This window comes from Canis aureus, chromosome 9 (assembly GCF_053574225.1).
Source record: "Canis aureus isolate CA01 chromosome 9, VMU_Caureus_v.1.0, whole genome shotgun sequence".
NCBI classification, from domain to species: Eukaryota; Metazoa; Chordata; class Mammalia; order Carnivora; family Canidae; genus Canis; species Canis aureus.
The window spans coordinates 48,246,587-48,267,711 of NC_135619.1; the positions used below are offsets into that span (position 1 = coordinate 48,246,587).

The 21,125-nt window shown below is 39.9% G+C and overlaps 1 protein-coding gene across 15 annotated transcripts in view; it reads left to right on the top strand.

Moving 5' to 3' along the window:
* SIPA1L1 (signal induced proliferation associated 1 like 1) overlaps positions 1 to 21,125 on the top strand; it is a 375,082-nt gene that overhangs the window by 1,932 nt on the left and 352,025 nt on the right. The gene's annotated exons all lie outside the window — the stretch shown is intronic.

The following is a 21,125-nucleotide window of genomic DNA, read 5'->3' on the forward strand; positions in this document are numbered from 1 at the left end:
CAAAGATTCTCTGACTTAATCTTTAGGAAAAGTACAAGATTAAGTCCTATAGAATCATTCTCTGCAGCCAGTTTAGTAATAGTATTAATTTTCTATATAATCCTGGTTTAATGACTTTCACTTTTCTCTTTTTCATTTTTTTGAAGGCTGCAATTAAACCACCTTTACCGGGATGAAAAGAAAAAAAAAAAAAAAACCTGATGGGAATAATGTAGAATAGTGTTAACAGCAGTAGTCTCAAATAAAAGGTTTACGTAAAGCAGTTTATGATCACTGATGTGTCCAACTATTAGATGACATACTAGTTATTAACAAGAGTATTAATATTAAAACATTTTCCCATGGAATAAATTATTCATACTGAGGCATCAGCAATTAACAGTGCATTTTAAAATGACTTGGGTGATGATTTGCTTGTAAATGGTTAGGGGCAAAATAAGAGATTTTGGGGATGAATGGCTTTATGTGGGTGACAACTTATTTTCTTATCTCATTATGCTTAAGTAAAGGACTCTTGAAGTTGACTGTATCATTAGATTTCTCTAGTTTGACTAAGAGAACAAGTTTGGCAAGTGGCTCAAGATAGTCAGTAGGTGTTGCTGTTAGCTTCTCTGCAGTTGCTGGTGCTGCTCCTCTGGTTTGAAACTGCAATTCTGATAGAACTTTTTAGATCTGAAGTGTCAGTCGTTAGGATGCCGTGGCAAGGTTGACCAGAACTCTTAGTGATAAATCCAAAGCACTTAGATTTTGAACTGAGATTCATTTAACTCTATCCTTTCAATACTATTTCCTGGGTTTCGTATTTATTTACTTTGCTTTTGGTTGAATTACATGAGTAATTTTAGGGAACCTACCCCCCCCCCCCAATTTTTTTTCAAACAACTTAAAAATCTTCATGTAATTTTATTGAAGCCATAGTTGGAAGATTGCTTGAGTTTGGTGGTTTTGTAGACTTCGGGGGATCTTCCTTGACTCTGAGTTGAGATGTGTATATATATGTTCTGTGTTAACTTTGCAGCTTGAATTTTTCAATAAATGGGTGTTTTCTGACTCTTTGAGCTGTGAAACAGAAGCCTGAGGAGAGGTGGGACAGTGTAAGAGTACAGATTCCCTGAATCTTTCCAATTTAGGGGAAAGTATGTAGTGATTCATGAGAGTATGATTATGTGCTTCCTGTCATTTCTTGTGGTTGTGTTATCATTTCTGCTGGTTCATATCAGTGTACACATAAGGTATGGACATGAAGATATTCAGGTAACATTTCACATTTGAGACTTTTGGTTCACTGATGAAATTGGACTTTGTCAGAGGAAGATAGATTTATTCCTCTAATGGAGAGCTAGATCTCTGATATAAATGCTTCTTTCTTCCTTTTGATACCAATCATGGAAGTTTATATCTGAAATTCAGAACCCCCCCCCCCCCGCAAATAATATCACTATATTCCTAACCTTTCAAGGTTTATGGTGAGTCAGGTGCTATTTACTGAATGTCTTTATCCATGAAGTGTTGCTATTGGGCTCCATGATTCCAGTGGTGAATAAAAGTGTGTTTCATGGAACTTATAGTCCAGTGGAACCATTTGTAGTAACCTTTCTGGGTTTGGTTTTATGGTACACTGATGCCTCCACAAAGGTTTTACATAACAAGCTATCAATTATTTTTAAATTTTAACTTATTAAATTAGTTTCTGAAATAATGAAGCCCAGTATTTGTCCTCAGAAGTTCTGGGTTTCAAATTTTCTGGCTATGGGATCTTAAAAAATAATCAAACCTCTCTGAACTTTCTGAAAAACTCTTTTTATGCAAAGATGGGTGTAATGCTTCACAGCTTTGCTGCAAGAATTAATGAGAAAATATGCATGAAAGTACTTTGCAAATCATGAATTTTTATTTGCAGTTGCATTTTCTTTCTGATGAACAGGTTCATACTTTATTGAAGCTAGAAGGGATTTTGAATTTAAATCATTTGGCCCATTTTCTCCATTTTACAGATGATGAAACTGAGGCCCACAAAGTTGAAGTGATTTATCCAAGGTTATAGAAGAACTAGTTAGTGATCAGGCAATGATTGGAAGGCAGGTTTCCAGATTTAACTGTACTCCTCTTTATTTCCTGCATTGATTTTAGTTGTTTTTTTTTTTTTTTTTTCTTTTGAGCCTCTAGGTTACAATTCATTTACTGCTCCCCACTCAAGTATTCAGTGTTGATTAAGTATCTAAAATGAGAAGCAAAACTTAAGGAAACAGACAAAATCAACATTAAGATTGAAGAGCTATGAGAAGAGTATTGATGTAGTGTTTGGTAAGTTAGCTTTAGAGTTACTCAAATTACAAAGTTATGGAAAAAGAAATTATGAGTTAGTTAAAATATCTACGTGGTAGAGTCTGTAAGCTTTTTTGCCCTTTTTTGGATTGGGGGTAGGGAATAGACTCTATTAACTCAGAGCATAATATACTTGTATGCTCTTTAGAGTAGCCAAGCTTAATTTGTTCTAGCTTACCATTTTCTTTCCTTTGCATCAGTTTTCATTTGTAAAAGAAAGTCACTGTTCCTTCCTTATTTCTGGGAACAGTAGCAGCTTGTGGCCCTTCTCTGTTGTCAGTTACACGTAAGTGTGATGGGTGGTGGTGGTGGTGATGGATCAGGTGGAGGGATAATTGCACATAAAACAGGAACATGTTGAAGGAGCTTCCTGTTGTAGATATGACTGATTTATGTAGCACCACCCTCCCTTCCAGTAGGGTAATCTGAGCCAGGAGAGAAGAAATATCTCTGCCAGTTGGGTGACTGCCCTTTAGATGAAGGGCTCTCCCTTTCCCTGGGAGGGTTGAATGCTACCTTACTCTTTCAGTGCTCATCCAAAAATTTGGGTCTTGTTCCATATCCGGTGCTATTTAAGATTGACAGTCCAACCTTCAGTCCACTGCACTTCTACTTTTTGGTATATGAAGTAAATGGGCCTCATTGGTTTTTTTTTTTTTTTTTTTTACCCCTCCTGTGTCTAGCTAATTGGAAAACAAAAACAAAAACCCAAACCAAAGCCCATACTACCTACATGGCATTTTATTTTCCAAAGGTTAGGTAAAAGTTAATTATCCTTAGATGATTGTTCTTTGATTCTTTCAGTGGGCTCTGAAGTAAGTCAGAAGTATGGGAAAAGTTCCCTTTGCTTTGGATCTCTCAAACACAGAGGGTTTGAGTGAAGGATGGAAGAACATGAGTGTGATTGGGTTTGCGATCAGGAGGCTAAGAAAATCTATTGGGGTTTATCTTTTGAGGGTAGGGGCCAGTGCACATTCATTTTCTCTTTTTATTCTGGTCTGGGGGAGAGTAAAGAGAACATGAGTGTTTTCTTGAAGATAAGAGGGATGACCATGATATGACATGGAGCAACTTCAGGAGCTTTTTTAGTTGGACTCTAGTCAGTAGCCGTGCCTAGGTGGGTGTGCCGTGGAGTCAGGTGAAGCCTTTGCTTTTTGCCTCTGGAGGTCTGAGAGGAGAATTTGCAGTCTTTAGATTTCTAATTTGTTACTTGTCATGTTGCACTGACTTTTCCCTCTAATTAGGATTATAGTATGCCTCACTTTAAATTGTGGGAAACAGGCAATTACATAATGTTAGATTTCCGTCTTTTCAACCCAGGAGAGGCAGGAGCATGTATGCTTCTTGGAGTGTGCCGGCTTGGAGAGGGAGGGTTTCTGGTTTGCACAAGCACAGGGGTCACACAGAGGCGATTTGAGCAGACAGGACAGGATAGGACAGGACAGGACAGGACAGGACGTCCAGCCTCGGCTACCACTGGATTCTTTTTCCTTTCTCCTCCCCCAGAATAGGTCTGGGTTAAATGCCTTTTGCAGATACAGTAGTTAATTTTGGTTATTTTCTCTTTTTTCTTCTACTTTTTTATTTTTTATTTTTTATTTTACAAAATCTTTCACCAAAGCTATAGGTGTATAATTACTAATTGGTTTCTGTGGTTCAGGATCTTACTTCCTTTTATTTTTTAAAAAAAATTTTTTTTAAAATTTTTATTTATTTATGATAGTTACAGAGAGAGAGAGAGGCAGAGACACAGGCAGAGAGAGGGAGAAGCAGGCTCCACGCACCAGGAGCCCGACATGGGACTCGATCCCGGGTTTCCGGGATCACGCCCTGGGCCAAAGGCAGGCGCCAAACCGCTGCGCCACCCAGGGATCCCAACTTCCTTTTAGAATGAATTCTCAACTAGTCAGAGGACGGCTAGTGAGAAATAAAAAGCAAAGAGCTTCATAGTGAATGATCATGTATCTTTTTTTTTTTTTAATGATCATGTTTCTATATCCAGTTTCTTTCCTTGGCTCTTATATTATCTCCCCCCCCCCCCCCCCCCCAATGTTCTAGAGTGTTTGCTTAGATAGGTATTCTGGTTAGATATATTGTGAGCTCCTTGTGTTCCCTTTAACAGTCTTAGTTCCCAGAATTTTTTTTATTTTTATTTTTTTTAATTTTTATTTATTTATGATAGTCACAGAGAGAGAGAGAGAGAGGCAGAGACACAGGCAGAGGGAGAAGCAGGCTCCATGCACCGGGAGCCTGATGTGGGATTCGATCCTGGGTCTCCAGGATCGCGCCCTGGGCCAAAGGCAGGCGCCAAACCGCTGCGCCACCCAGGGATCCCTAGTTCCCAGAATTGATTGACAATTGGTTTTTACAAGTTTCTTTGTGGCTCTTGATGCTCTTAGAGAAGCAACTGATAACTGAGTTCAAGAAGACACAGTACTTGTCAGGAGATGCCTGTAAGATACATCGTGTCAGTTAGTTGCATGTACTAAAATTCTCACGCAATTTGACTGTTATTGTTTGCTTCACTTCTGCGTACTGAGGAAAAAAGATGGAAAGGAGTGTTTTCACAGATTTTTGCAAGAAATTTAAGTTTATGACTTGTTGGAACTAAACTGTTCCTTCAGAAGGCTTCAGAAACATGTTCTTACTCTGGCACCGCAGGTCAGTGTGTGGTTGATTGACCTCCTTCCTCTTCCTAAGGCCCAGTTCTGGCTGCTGCAGTGAAGACCTTAGAAGTTTCTGCCCATATACTTTGTCTAAGTGTAATTTCTGAGTAGTTGGCATTTCCTGTGTAAAGCAAGTGTGCTATGTGTCTGTGTTTGGGTGGGGTTTGACTGTGGTTCTTAACCTTTGTCTCTTTTCCAGTTCGGAGTGTGTCCACGTTACTTTATTTTTTTAATGAGGATCTTAGTGCTGATCCTTTGTAATAGGAAGGTGAGGTATAATAATTGCATCACAAAATGTTTCAGTAGGTAAATGATAGGTTATGGAGAGCTACAGTGTTCATAGGCAAGGCTTATTTATTTAGAGTTCAACAATGTCAGTCTAATAATTGCTTTCGGTGGGATTGTTCTGAAGGCCATCTTCAAGGTAGTTTTTAAAATAGTGGTTTTCAGTGGGTTGGGGAGGATGTGTGTTTGGAGGAGCAGTAGAGTGCTTGGGTGGAGAGAGTAAAGGATCCCAGTGAACTCTGGGGCAGCATGCTAGATATCAAATGGCTGGGGGTGTGAAGAAACTCAGTGGATGATTCTGTTCTGTTTCTCCTCCACCCACTTGAGAGCACAGTAGTTTTCATATCATTTTTGAACCTATGCTTGACAGTAAGGTAAACACCAGAGAGCAGCTGACTGGGGATTGTGGAATCTTCGTTTTAACTGGGTGAGAAGGGAAGCCTCTGATCCTATCTGCTATCCCATTGATTAAAAAAGACAACGTGGAAAAAACTCTGGAAATACCTGCCAACAGCTGAAAAGATCAGGCTGCTTAGATTCCTACAGTGGAGGTAGAACATGTAAATCCAATTTGGTATTTTTTATTTACCATCTTAACCATTTTTAAGTATACAGTGTAGCGAAGTACATTCATGTTGTTGGGAAACAGATCTCCAGAACTTCATCTTGCAGATCTGAACCGATACTTGGGAACTCACTCACCTTTCCCTCTTTCCTTATCTCCAGCTATTGCCATTCAACTTCTGTTTCTGTGAATTTCTCTACTTTAGACACCTCATATAAGTAGAATGAGGCAGTACTTTTGTCTTTTTGTGAGTGGCTTATTTGACTCAGCATAATGTCCTTCAAAGTTCATCCATGTTGGCATATAGCAGAATTTCCTTCTTTTGAGCTGAATAATATTCCATGATATGTATAGACCGTATTTTGTCTATGCGTCCATTCATGGACATTGAGGTTGCTCCTACCTCTTCTGTGAATAATGCCGGTGTGAACATGGGTATATCTTTAAGACATTCCTTTTAATTCTTTTGAATATACACACAGAAGTTGGATTGCTGGATCATATGGCAGTTCTATTTTTAATTTTTTGAGTAATCTCTGTACAGTTTTTCATAGTAGTTGTAAAACCACAGTGGTTTTACATTCCTACCACCAGTGCACAAGGGTTCCGGTTTCTCCACATCCTCATCAACACTTGTTATTTTCTGTGTGTGGGTTTTTCTTTTTCTTTTTTTTTTTTTTATAGTAGTCATCCTAATGCATGTGAGGTGAGATCTCACTGTGATTTTGATGTGCGTTTGTCTAATGATAAGTGATTTTGAGCATCTTTCATATGTTTGTTGGCCATTCGTCTATCATCTTTGGAGAAATGTCTATTCAGGTCCTTTGTCCATTTTTTAATCTGGTTATTTCATTTCTTATTGTTGAGTTGTAGGTTCTTTATATATTCTACATATTAACCCCTCATCAGATGTATTATTTGCAGATATTTTCTTCTATTCTGTGGGTTGCTTTTTCACTCTATTGGTTCTATTTTTTTGATGTACAACAGTTTTAAAATTTGTCTATTTTTGCTTTTTTTGCCTGTACTTTTAGGATCATATCCAAGAAGTTATTGCTAGGGTCGGTGTCATGAAGCTTTCCTCCTGTGTTTTCTTCTAGAAATGTTATAGTTTTAGTTCTTATGTTAAGGTCTTTAATCCATTTTGAGTTAGTCTTTTGTACGTGGTGTAAGGTGAGGGTTCAACTTCATTCTTTTGCATGTGAATGTCCAGTTTTCTCAACACTATTTGTTGAAGAGATTGTCCTTTCTCCACTGAGTGGTCTTAACTCCCTTGTTGAAGATCAGTTGATCACATACATGAAGGTTTATTTCTGGACTGTCTATTCTGTTGGTCTATTTGTCTTTACACTAGTACCACAACTGTTTTTGATTACATTCGCTTTGTAATCCGGAAATGTGAGTGGCACTTACTTTTAATTTATGCTATTCTAGGTGTTAAATAATAGAGAATAGAGAAGTTGACAATTGAGAAGGCAATTTGCAGAATTTTTCATTTTTTTTTAAGGGGATCAGACACTTAAAGAGTGAGGTAACATGATTTAAGTGGCAGAATGTTTGCAAGGCTATCAGTTGGCAGCTTGTGTAGTAAGAGCTGAGTGTCTAGCACTTCCTGGTTTGCAAAGTGCTTTCACAGATACTTATTCCAGTGGCTTGGGAAAACTTCAAAAAGGTGGTGGACCTTGAATTGAAGATTGGATGTGTACTCCACTGGATTTAAATACTGCAGACCTGTGTCAGTTGTGTCACCGTGTTAACAGGGAGATCTTTAATGAAAGTCACTAGTGGTAATCTCAAGATTTTCAGTGGTATCAGTTGTTAGAAGAGCTGTCACTTGTATTGTTTTCCTTGACGGTATATTGTTTTTCCTATTCCATTCCTGTAGATTCTGCTTTTCCTCATCTGCTTCTTGAATAGCAGTAGGCCGCATACAAAGAGGGAATAGTTAGCCACAACAGTGTTTCTTTTCTGGGATGTGCAATGAGAAAACTAACCTGGCTGGGTTGTGTAGGATGAATTGAGAGAGATTGGAACCAGAACAGCAGTTTAGGTGGCTGTTTTATTTAGTAAGTATTTTAGGCTACTTACGATGTAGTTTCTTACCTTCTTAATGAAACTGGGGGGATAATTTTGGTTGAGTGTATTACTGGAGGGAAAATTGGTAGAATTGCTAAGGAGGAAAAATGTAGCACACTTCCATGTAGTAGGCCCAAAATAAAGGTTTGATTAGTGGTAACCAGATGCATTTATGTCTACATGGGTGAATCTCTAAGGAGTAACTTAGTCATTTGTCCCATAAATATTTATTGACTACCCCTGTAATGCCAGGGGTTCAGTGGCTGCTTTTAGTGACAAGGGAATCTATGGTTCCTGCTCTCATGTGGCTGATACTCTTCTAGTGATTGATATGGTCATTTTCAGCGTTCTGTTCTTCTCATCTCGTTGATTTTTCTTTTAGTCAAAGGCCATCTATTTTACTGCGGATGCAAAAACAGTTGTGGTTGTTTATACGAAAATAGTCCTGTGTTAAATATTCTTTGTATAGAAGAAAAAAGAAACCCTAGACAGTTCTGCCTTTTTGGTTTCCAAGGAGATAGATCTTGGCAAAATTTATTTTATCAAGTGCTTTTCTAAGTAACAGAACTAAAGGAGAAAGGCTTTAATGAATTTTGGTTAAGCTTTTCCTGAGGGTCCCGATAAGGTTTTCAGGTCTTGGTTTCCTCTACTTCTACATCTGTTCCAAAGGAATCTAGAAACCTAGTTTTGGTTAATCTAGATTTTTCCATTAAGTGTCAGATTTTAAAAAAGTCATACACCCTTTTTGGATCTTCATTCATTCACTCATTTAAATTTTATTGTTCACTTTATTATATACCAAATATCTTTTCCTTTGAAAAGAGGAAGAAGGTTGAGGGTTGAATTAAGTTTCCTTTAAGGCTGTTAGAATTCTGTGAATTTATTATTGTGATTTATTGAGACTGAAGGCTTTCTGCAGATAGAAATGTTTTTGAAAGAACTAAAGAAAAATTTGGAGACTTTGTTTTTAACTCTAAAACATTTTAGTGAGAAAATTCTGTAATGGTGGATAATTTTAGCATTAGTTTCACTTTGATTTGAAAACAATCAACATTGTAACTCGACTCTGAGAGTCTTTTTAGTTTTGGTAGGAGATTGTACCTTTCTGCTGTGACTTGTTCTAACCTTTCTGCTGTGACTTGTAATACTCTAGAAACTTAATTCCTATTTCAAATGATTGGTATAGTGCTAGTATGGGAGATTTAGAAATGCTTACCACCCCTTTTTCTAGGTGTTTGTGTCTGAGTCTTTTAGAGCCCTTGTCATTAATGTGTGTGATAGTCTTGAGAGGTGGTGCCATCATGTTACCAAATACAGAAGAGTCACAGATCTGAGTACCAGTGCTGTGATACTGAAGCTGGCAATTGCCCATGTTGCCAGATATGTCATATTCAGATAACCTAGTATGAGATTTTATGGCTTTATAAAATAAAAATGATATTTTCATATTAATTTGTTGTTAGAGATTCAACATTGTATTGATTCTGTGCGATAGGATTCAGTTATTCAAAGTAAGATTTAAGAATTTCATCTGATGTGGATTATTTGCTGTTGTAAATGTGGTTTCACTGTCACCAAGAGGACCAGAAGATTTGTGTAATCCTGCTTTGTGAATTTGGTCATTTTTATTTTGTTTACTAATCATCAGTATTCACTGAGCACCTTCTAGATGGCAGATAACTGCTCTCATCCTGGATATACAGTAATGAGATGGGAAGCCACCAGAGGGTTTTCCACAAAGGGTTCGATCTGACGTATTTTTAAAGCAAAAAACTCAGTTGTGCAGAGAATAGAATAAAGTATGTATGTGGGGGTGACTAAGGTGGAAGCAGGGAGATTTCAGGGAGTTCTAGCAATAAGCTGGGTCAGATATGATAACCAGTGGAGGTGATGAGAAGTGGCTGGATTCTGGACATATCTCAAGTGGGTCTGACATGATTCCCTGAAGGGGGTAATGATGTAGAGTGTGAGAAGTAGAGTCAAGGATAACACCAAGGTTTTTGGCCTGAGCAAGTGGTGTGATGGAGGTGTCATTCATTGAAATGCGGAAGACAGAGGAAGAGGTTTTGGTGGGGAATTAAATACAAATGTGTATTTGCTGGGTATGAGATAGTAGTTGATGTGCAGGTGGAGAAGTGAGGTTGGCAGCTGGCAGGTCTGTTAATCTTGAGGAGCTTCAGCTTTCTCATCTGTGAAATGGGGAAAGTATTTGCTCTTCTCAGAATTCTGGAGATGAAATGAAAAAAAAAAAAAGTTAAGGGGCTCCTGGGTGGCTCAGTGGTTGAGCATATGCCTTCATCTCAGGTTGTGATTTGGGGGTCCTGGGATCAAGTTCCACATCAGGCTCCCGATGGGGAACCTGCCCCTCTCTCTGTGTTTCTCATGAATAAATAAATAAAATCTTAAAATAAAAAGAGAGAGGAAAAGTTAAAACTTCTAAAGTCATGTCTTGCAATGGTGGTATTATTTCTGGAAAGTAGACTGGTTACTATCTTATGTTCTTTGTGGTCTCTTTTGAACTACGTATTTCATAGGCTATAGGCCAGAATGGATTGTGGAAAGTTGGCACTTGCTTTTCAAAGGCTGGTTTTCTTTCCGAATAGATGGAATAGCTTTCTTTTTTATTCATTTTGTGATTCCTGAGCAGCTTCTGGGAGAACTTGGCATTTTGGTTCCCTTCAGAGTGTCAGAGGGCTTCATTTTGTGCAGAGCCCCTGGAGTACCACATGGGTGTGTGGTGCCAGATTTGCCTCTTAATAAACATAGCTGTGAGCCAAAGTGATTTTATTTAGGTGGGAGGATATTAATGTAGAAAAAACCTAGCTCTTTCCTTTTTCAAAGACTTTATTATATGAGGCTTCCCATGACTTGCATCAGTTAACAAATAGGGTCTAATAGGTCAGATTTACTAGGGAGACCACTCTTCATGTTACTTGATTCAGAATACCTATTTATATATTCCTAGGATTTTGGATTACTCAAAGTTTTGTGATAGGCAAATGAGATATGTTCAACATATATTTGACCCTACTGAGGTAAAATTTAAGATCCAAGTGAAAAAGTTGAGAGGATCAGTCTTCTAGTTCAATAAATGGTATTTTGAACTTCTTAAAAGCCCTTCCTTAGAGATTATAGTAAATAGTTGTGTCCTTGAGATGCCATCTTTGCTGATGATTGGATACCTTGCCAACAGTTAGATGTTGCTTTAGGGGCATCTTTAGTCCAGAGATGTATGTGCTTGTTCTTGGCTCTTCCTGTGCACCAGCTGGTTTGAACAGAGCCACTGCCACTTTCTTCACTGCCCTCCTGGTTTGGTTCTTCTTTGCACAGGATTCCATTGGGCAGTCGGCTGGGGGCCCACTGCAGGTTATGTGATTTAGAAAGAGAAGGTAAGGGTGCCTTTGAGGGCCTGACACATGCAGTGAGTGTAACTGTTGATGACAGTTGTTAGGAACCGTGTCTAAGTAAAGTATGCTAGGTGTTGAGCATATTAAGAGGGGTAATGGCTTTAATGATGTGGGGAGGCATTGGGGGAACAGGAACCATGTGTTTTAGAGCATGTTGTGGAGGCAGAAATGCTTTGGATATTCCCTTGTATCTCTTTTTCTGTCAGGCCCTCAAATTTATAAAATAAGTTTACCCTTCTGCTCAGTAATGGTTAAGTTACATAACCTTTTGCTTTTCATTGAATTGACTTACTATATATTATCTTATTTCAGCTTGTAAGAAACTGAACAATAGGTATCTATTGTAATATCACTTGACATGATTGTCTGAAAAAAACCCAAGCCTTTGCCTTTACTTTTGAAGTACATATTAGGAAATTTAGATCAGTTTTAAGAAATAATTTGAAAGGGATCTATATATTTAAATCTCTGGCTTATCCAGGCTTAATAATTTTTCCCCCTCGAAGGAATGCAGCTTACTTAAAATATTTTTTAGAATATTTCCAAATTGTGCCTGATGGCTTTTTATTTGAAGTCGAGTCTAGTAATCATTTTTATTGGGGAGATAGGCTCTAAGTTTCTGAGGTTGCAGTACTTGTTTATGGACTTTTAAGTTTTTAACAAATTTCTTTTCTTTATGCAATGCTTTTATTGAGTTATAATTAAGTTATTACACGGTTCTCCGATTTGAAGCGTACATTCACTGAATTGTGTTATTATCTCCATCATCCCCCAAAGAAACTCCAACCCCTTTTGCAGTCACCCCGTTTGTCCCCAGCCCTAGGCTACCACTAATCAACTTGTTCCCTCTGGGTGTTTTTCCCCGTAAATGGGCTTGCACAATATGTGGTCTTTTGTGGCTGACTTCTTTCAGCTAGTTCTACCAGAACACTTTTAATTTTTTTTCAAGCACTTTAACTTTGCTGGTAATATTACAGATTTTGGACTCAAAATCAGGTACTCCTTGTCTGCTTGCACAGAAACTACAGCCTGTGCCAGGACCAGAGAGAAGCAAAACCATGAACTACCATGTGTATTTATGGGGTAGGGGGTGAATTGTGAAGCTTTCTGCAGGTGCACTCAGTGCATGAGATTGCATGGTTATTTTGCCTCTTCTCTGAGCCTTGCCTGCTTCTTTCTTGAATTGTCCACATGGCTCTCGATGTCCTCTCTGATTCTTCCCTTTCTTCTCTCTTTGGGCCGGTCTGAGACCAAGCACTGCCCCCATTTTTTCTCTCAAATTGATTCTTGTTTTTAACTTTTCCTCTGTTAATCGCCACCATTTTAGGACAGACCCTTTACCTTTTTATCTGGGTGGCCGGAGCAGGCTTCTTTGAGAGCATCTCCCCTCCTGCTGTCCCAACATCTAAGCCATCTTGTCTGATTATTCTTTCTAACGTAGTACCACCTAGGTACGTGGGCCATGCTCAGGGAGCTAAAGTGGTTTCATTACTTTGCTACATCAAACTCACACTCTCCTGCTGGCTCTCGTGACTTTTCTTTTTTCTTTTTTAAAGACTTTTTATTTATTTATTCATGAGAGAGAGAGAGAGAGAGAAAGAGAAGGAGAGGCAGAGACACAGGCAGAGGGAGAAGCAGGCTCCACGCAGGGAGCCTGATGTGGGTGGGACTCGATCCCAGGACTCCACGACCATGCCCTGGGCCAAAGGCAGGCGCTAAACCCCTGAGCCAGCCAGGGATCCCCTCTCATGACTTTTCTCTTGGGTTCCTTCCCTCCTGCTTATCTGATTTCTTTGGCCTCTCCACTGCTGTGTCTCTGCCTTCATATGGGTTTCTGCTTTCTCTCCTCTTCCCAACCTACCTACCTTTCTTTCTTTCTTTCTTTCTTTCTTTCTTTCTTTCTTTCTTTCTTTCTTTCTTTTCTTTTTTTTTAAGATTTTATTCATTTATGAGAGAGAGAGAGAGAGGCAGAGACACAGGCAGAGGGACAAGCAAGCTCCATGCAGGGAGCCCGACGTGGGACTCTGGGACTCGATCCCCGGACTCCAGGATCAGGACCTGGGCTGAAGGCGGGGCTAAACCACTGAGCCACTTGGGCTGCCCCTCTTCTGACTTTTTTTGAGCCTTTGTTCATGATCCATGTTAGTTCTATTCAATTTGAAACACTAAATGCCTCACCCGGAGCTTTCTTTCTCATATCCCCTTCCCTGCATATCATGCTCCTTATCATTATTTTGTTTTCTCTCTTATCCCCTCTGATGCAGTACCAGCCCAGGTTCCAGTTTTATCTGTGTCTCTCTCAGCCTTCTGGGCCTACTTCCTTCATTGGCTCTCTCTGGTTAGTGTAACTCACCTTGAGTTCTCCCTTATCTGATTTGATGTTGTATTGTGTTATATACTTAAGAAGCTTAGCATTAAATAATTCATGCATAATTCATCAAGGATGTTTACCCTGGAGAAGACTCAGAAGGGATGTTCTCCCTGTCCCAAGGGTTGAAGGTCCATCAATACTGAAGGAGGAGAGATTACCTTTGTCTTCCTAGGCCCCACAGAGAAGGACACGAATAGAGTAAATACAGGCATTTGAAGGAGCATCAGAAAGGGCTTTGCCTATAGAGCCTTCTGCAGGTGTGACAGGCTGCATTCCCCATTGCCAGCCTAGGCCAGATCATTGTGGATGTGGTCCTGGTAAAGACAGTTCATGGGGGCTCAATGAGGTTAGTGGTTCTTAGTCTCACTGGTGTGTTAGATAGGCTCTAAGGTGCACACCTGGGGAGCGCACCAAGTACATGGGGTCTCTGTCTGCATTTTGGATGATCACATGGAGCAGTCTGTGAAGCCAGGCTTAGAAACTTGTGAGGCAGGTAGCTCTTTGAGATCCTTTGAGTGTCTCATTTATTTAACACATTTTTGTTGAGTGCTTGCACTGTAAAGCAATGTGAAGTTGTGGGTTTTGCCTTTAGAGGATTTTGAGTTTGAGGGGGGAGTGCAGACAGGTGAAACCGTGTGCTTTCTTCTTAGATGGAGACCCTTGGAGGATAGGGAACATTTCTTACTTTTTGTATGTTTACTTGCCCCAGATTAATGGGCACATTGGCATTCATTCTTGGGTGGCAAACTGATTAACCTGCCATTTACTAATTTTTTTTCACTGTCGTAAGGCTTGTTACTGTGTTCTTTATCCAACTATTTTCATACAACTTAATTTCTTAGTTGAAAAGGAGTCACTCTCTTTTCAGTTGCTTCCTGGCATGCTCAGCCTTTGGATTTTGTTGCTTCCTAGTTATAAAATTTACAAAGGCTACTACTATTTATTGACTACCCAGTGTGCCAGGCACTTTGTGTCCCATCACTGCTAATCTTTATAACAAGCCTACAGGATAGACATTTGGATGATTCCATGAGTGGGAGCCAAGCTGTTGAGTTCTTGTTATAAATCTTCCTATATTAACTTATATTGTCGAAGCTACTGAGTTGGGAAATTGTCAAGTGCAGTCACCTGTTGGGACTAGAGTAGTTGCAGTCGTGTTTTGGCTGTGTGCATAGAATCTGTTTTCCTGTTGGAATTGCCAGAAAGTCTGTCTACATACCATAGAGTAGCTGTGACCATCACCCTATTTTTATTTATTCATTCATTCATTCATTCATTTATGCATTCATTCATTTATTTATATTTTTAAGATTTTATTTATTCATGAGACACACACACAGAGAGAGAGAGAGAGAGAGAGGAGGCAGAGACATAGGCAGAGGGACAAGCAGGCCCCATGCAGGGAGCCTGATGTGGGACTGGATCCTGGGTCTCCAGGATCACACCATGGGCTGAAGGCGGTGCTAAACCACTGAGCCACCTGGGCTGCCCCATCACCCTATTTATTTTAAACATTGTGCTGATGATGGAAGCTCTCCACTCATTTCTCCAGTGAAGGGCTGGTCTTGCTGGTAGAATTTTTAAGCATGATATTTAAAAAAAAATTTGTTTTACACACTGTTCACCCTGATGATAGAGGCTCTCCACCCATTTCTTCAATGAAAGGCTAATTTGTAATTTGTTTTAAATACTATCCACACTGATGAAAGAAGCTCTCCACCCATTTCTCCAGTGAAAGGCTAGTCATGCTGGTAGAATTTTTAAGCATGGTATGTAGTTTATCATTTATGTTGTGCCACAGCAGAGAGTTGGGGACTGTTTTTTGTATCTGCAGTGATGATCTGGATTTCCGAGAACTGTCATATGACCCATTTGGCAGTTTCTTTTCTTGTATCTCCTGTAGGACTTTGGCCTGTCAAGGTGACCTCCATAGTGCTCAGTTAATAATAGTCATAAATATCTTTTGCTGAGCTCTACCAATGAATAGGTCCTCTGCTCAGATCGCCTGATTTTATCCCAATGGATTTTCTGTGAAACAGGTATTGTCAACAGACGATAAAGCTGAGAAAGGCTAAGTGACTTGCCTAGCTTGCAGACCCTTGGATATTCGTGTTTTCCTGGAGAGTGAGGCATGGTTTGCATAGGCATTATACTATTTCTTTTCATTTCTCTCACCTCCTCCTGTTGCTGGAGGTGGTAGGTGACTGCACTTTTAGGAGGTGCATAAGAGCAAGTATCTTGGACTTTTAGAGAAGATTCTTGGTTAATATATTTATGTTCTCCCTTCCAGTGGAGTCAAGCCATTGGCTGTTGTTGAATATTCTCTCTGGCTAACTGAACTTACTGAGATATGGGAAACAACCTCATGTGGGGCTCACACCTGCTGGAGAAGTTCAAGGCCCAGGGTTGCAAATGTTTCTAGTGCAGATAGCTAGACGAAATATAAATATTTATGGTTGTGGCAAAATAAATATAAATCTTTGCAGGGTTCGTAATAGCCACAGAATTATTTTCTAGTAAGAACACTTTCACTTTACTTCCCACTGAAGGCAAGATAGGAAACGTGAGAAATGTATTTTCTGGGTGAAATACTTTCTTTCTCATCTTTCAGTATGGGTTCTGCTGTGAAGTTGTCATCCTGTCATTGACTTCCGCCTATTGCCCTAAAATTATCATACTGTCATCAAGTCAGCATCTGCTTTGTTTTGAAATAAGTGGGTTTTAGGAGCCAGGAGGCATGTTAGCGATGTATAGATTTTTAAAGAGGTTAATAGAACTGAAGTTATTTGAAAATATAAAAACAGGTATAAGGTCAGTCCTGGCAAACAGGTGTGCTCCTAGGAATCACACATTCAGTTGATCAAACAGAATTTGAAGTCACTAGTAAAAGCTAATTTAGGTAACTTTGATCATGGTGAAAAAGGAAAACATTTTTACTACCTTAACTTTTCTGTTGACTTGTTGGCTTTGTATGTTTATTGAATCCAGTATACTCTTCTTTAAACTTTATGTTCAGGTCATTTCTCCAAACCTAATATTTGATAATTCTCTTTCATGTTAAAACAGTCCTTAAAACTTTCTGCTTTAGTTTATTGGATAAGGATTTTTGGTGGAGTGATAACATAGCTGGGGTGGTTTTATCTTAATCCCCTGTTTGCTTTTGTATATTGGCTTTTTATTTAATCTTAAAAACAGAGATCAATTTTAAAGAGTGCTCTTTAACTTTGGTAGCTGAGCATGGTAGTAGAGTAGGGTGGTGATGTGCCCTCTAAATGGGGCAGAGAGCATTGGGGTTATTTAATGAATCCAGTTTCTGGGGTGCTTACTTACTTTATTTATTTATTTTAAAGATTTTATTTATTTATTCATGAGAGACACACATAGAGGAGAGAAAGAGGCAGAGACACAGGCAGAGGGAGAAGCAGGCTCCATGAAGGGAGCCCGATGTGGGATTTGATCCCGGGTCTTCAGGATCAGGCCCTGGGCTTGGGCTGAAGGCGGCGCTGAACCGCTGAGCACCCGGGCTGCCCTGGGGTGCTTATTTAGAGCCAGACACCAGAGTACCTCAGGTGTACTGGCCATCCTCTTCTTGGTTTACCTCTGCAGCAGTGAATCACCTTTTTGGGTTATAGACTTTTCATGTTTAACTGCTTTGGTTTTTTTGAAAGCTGTCTTTTTTTTTTTTTTTAAGATTTTATTTATTTATTCATGAGAGGCAGACACACAGAGAGAGGCAGAGACACAGGCAGAGGGAGAAGCAGGCTCCATGCAGGGAGCCTGACACTGGACCCGATTCCGGGTCTCCAGGATCACGTCCTGGGCTGAAGGTGGCGCTAAACCGCTGAGCCATCCGGGCTGCCCGAAAGCTGGCTCTTTAATAATGATCTATAACTATGATAAGGACATGCCACACTCATACCTTGGTCCACCCACCATTGGTTCAGAAAGCCTGTTTTTTAATATTACCAGAATAATCCTCATTCACTCAACAGACACTCACTGAACTGCTTTGTGTCAGGCATCTGCTGTGAATGAGATGCTGTGCTGAGTGTTGTGCAGAGGATTTAGCAGGCCTGTTCTCAAGATGCTTCCAGCTCTCCAGGGAGTTGGGAAGAAGAGAGATAGATGTCTAGCAGGAGACGCAGGAGATCATTTAAATGCATTGGCTTTTCTTTCCTTTTCTCTTTCTTTTTTTGTATTAGGAAGGCACTGCATAAGGATTTTGTTTGTTTGTTTTTTTAGATTTAGAGAATACCAGAAAGTATGAAGAAGAAAAAAAGTTCTCCATTATTTTACCACCCAGTAATAACTAACTACAATTATTGTTTTCGGTTTCCTGTCTTTTAAAAATGGCTTCTGAAAACAAGCAAAAGGGGCTTGAGGGTGAAATCTGATGGCGGAGAAGGAAGAAGCCCTGGAAAGACTGCAGCATTTTCCACCGTGGGCTTCTGGCTGGAGGCGCAGCAGCCCTGGGGGCCGGGTGTCTGCTATTCCTCAGGAAGATGCCATTGAGAGGGAAACAAAACTGAGAGCAGCTTTGACCTTAGGTCTCTGTGAATAGTTTGAGTTGCAAGCTGAGTTGTGTTCTGAAACTTTGTAAGATAGTTGTTGGCCTTCTGGATGCTTTTCTCAAATGCTGATTTTATTTTAACCTGTCGGATATGAGCAGACCAGAGCCAGCAGTCAAGGACAGGGTGTGAGAGCTGATTTGCAAATTACAGCGTGTCCACTGTGTGCTCCTGGTTTAAGGCCACGAAGTTACAACAGAAGGAGCAGAAAAACAAAACAAAACAAAAAAGGCATTAAGAAAGAAACAGTTTTATTTTTGAGAGTCTGTAGTGTACTAGTACTTTTTTGGATATATTGTCTCATTCAATTTTCAAAGCCAACTTTTGAGGAAGGAATTTCCCTCCTTTTTACCGTTTAGATTTAGAATATGGGTACAGACACTAAGTTGCATTCGCATGTTACACAGTGTTTCTTGGTAAGTGGAAGCAGCACATGCAGGCTTTGGGAGGAGACCTGGTTTCCACCCCACCACTGGGGCCTCAGGCGGTTCCTCAACCTTTTCCCTCTTTTTTTTTTCTTTAAGATTTTATTTATTTATTCACAAGAGACTCAGAGAGAGAAAGAGAGAGGCAGAGACATAGGCAGAGGGAGAAGCTGACTCTCTGCGGGACTCTGATGCAGGACTCAATCCCAGGACACTGGGATGAGGACTTAAGCTGAAGGCAGACTCTGAGCCACTCTGGTGCCCCTCTTCCCTCTTTTTAAAAAGGGGACAGTGATGATGCTTTCATTCACAAGGTTATTGTCAAGAAGAAATGAGACGATGTATGTCATGCCCTCCCCACATTTTGGGTTTGGTACCAATAGATGGAAACTCTAATAGTAATAATAATAATAACAATAATAATAATAATTACTATTATTATTAGAGTTGGGACAAGCAGGCTCTCCCCTGAGTGGGGAACCTGATGTAGGCTTGATACCAGGACCCTGAGGATCGTGACCTGAGCTGAAGGCAGACATTAGACTGATTAATAATATAATAATAATAATAATTATTATTTTTAAGTAGGCTCCACATCCAGCATGGAGCCCAGTGCGGGGCTTGAACTCATGATCATGAGGTCAAGACCTGAGTTCAGATTAAAAGCTGGGTGCTCAACCCACTAAGCTACCCAGGCGCCCCTGGGAACTCTCATTATGATGGCAGTTGTATGGCAGCAGGTACAGGGTCTGGCACATAATAGATACTCAGCCTAATCCATGTCAACTGCCCGTTTTCCCTTCTTGCAAACTCTCCCAGCTTTCCAGCAAGCCCTGGTTTCTTTCCCTTGGGTTTTTAAAGACTCTGATGGAAAAATGTATTTCATTTGGGCTATAATTATGGGTTCTTGGAGATAATAAATTTTGTCTACGTTACATGGGAACATCCCATCTCATCCTGGTTATCTTTGAAAGGTTATCCTGAGCATTTTCCCCCAGGTGTCAGATGGAGGACAGCTAGGGGTAGGAAAGCCAAGAGCTCAGATGAAGGAGAGGTCAGGGGGCAAAGAGGGAGGAATCAACCTGGGTTATCTTCTCAGCTTAATTCACTCCCCTGCTGGCCTCCGCAAGGGCTGCGCCAAGGCCAAGTATGGCTGGGATTTGTCACTGAGAAGAGGTTAAGAGGGCAGGATGGGTGCTTATGTAGGACGTACTTTTTTCTCCTTGTGTATTCATACTTTCTCGTTCACAGACTCAATCAAGACTTTGTTGAAGCTCTCCCATTCAGGTCATTGTCAGTCCTTGGGACTCAAAGGGCGCATCCCTTCTCATGAAAGTAAGCTAGGTTGACATACGGTTAACAGAAAATTACAAGTCACTTATTCAGTGCCAGGATAGAGAGAACCTGGCAGAGCTTTGTCAGAATATGTTAATGTTATTTTTCTGTGTTTGCTTCTCCTGTTAGACCTTGAAGGCCAGGACTGTGTCTTTTGCAATTTCGTATTCCTAGAGCCTAATCTTTCAGGCATCCCTGAATAAATATGTATAAGTTCAAAGCTGGCACAAGGATAAGTTAGTTTATAAATGGTGCATTTCAACTATCTGTATATTTGTGGAAATCTCAACCTGATAAATGGAGACATCTGATAAGTCCTTGGTCTACTTTTAGAAGGTAGAAGATGAAAGTTATGACTCACTGATTCATGCTAAGAACTTTGGGTAAAAGTGGCTTCCATTTCTACATGATGGAAGAGCCTTACAGCCTAGAATTTTAGAAGGAGAGTTCACAAAGCTCAGAGAAAGGATAGGGTACCTCCAAGGCCAGCAGAACTATAAAAAGGAGTGTGGTTTCATCCAGATGGATGGGAAGCTCCAAGAAACAAAAGTTGTGATTGTAGATTCCAAATCACTCTGATAAGCAAAAATGGATCCGGCTTCTGTAGAAGGCAGCACAGCTGTTTGGGGCCATTGCAAAAGAAGCCAGATTTTAAAAAAATAACAGCTTTATTGATATATAATTCACATACCATAATTAGCCCATTGAAAATGCACAATTCACTGGTTTTTAGGATATTCACAGCTTTGTGCAACCACCATCATAGTCAGTATGACAACATTTTCATCACTTCAAAAAGAAACTTAAGCCCTTTAGCTCTTGCCCACCTTTCCACCCCCAGCCCTGCTGATCCCTTCAGACCTAAGCAAGCACTACTCTTGCTTACCTATTCTGAATGTTTCATATAAATGGAATCCTATAGCATGTGGTCTTTTGTGTCTGGCTTCTTTGAGTTAGCATAATGTTTTCAAGGACCATCCATGTTGTAGTATTACCGAGTTATATTCCATTGTATGGTTATACACTATTTTGTATATCCATCATTTGATGAACATTGGGGTTATTTTCACTTTTTGTGTATTAAGAAGAATGTTACTGTTCA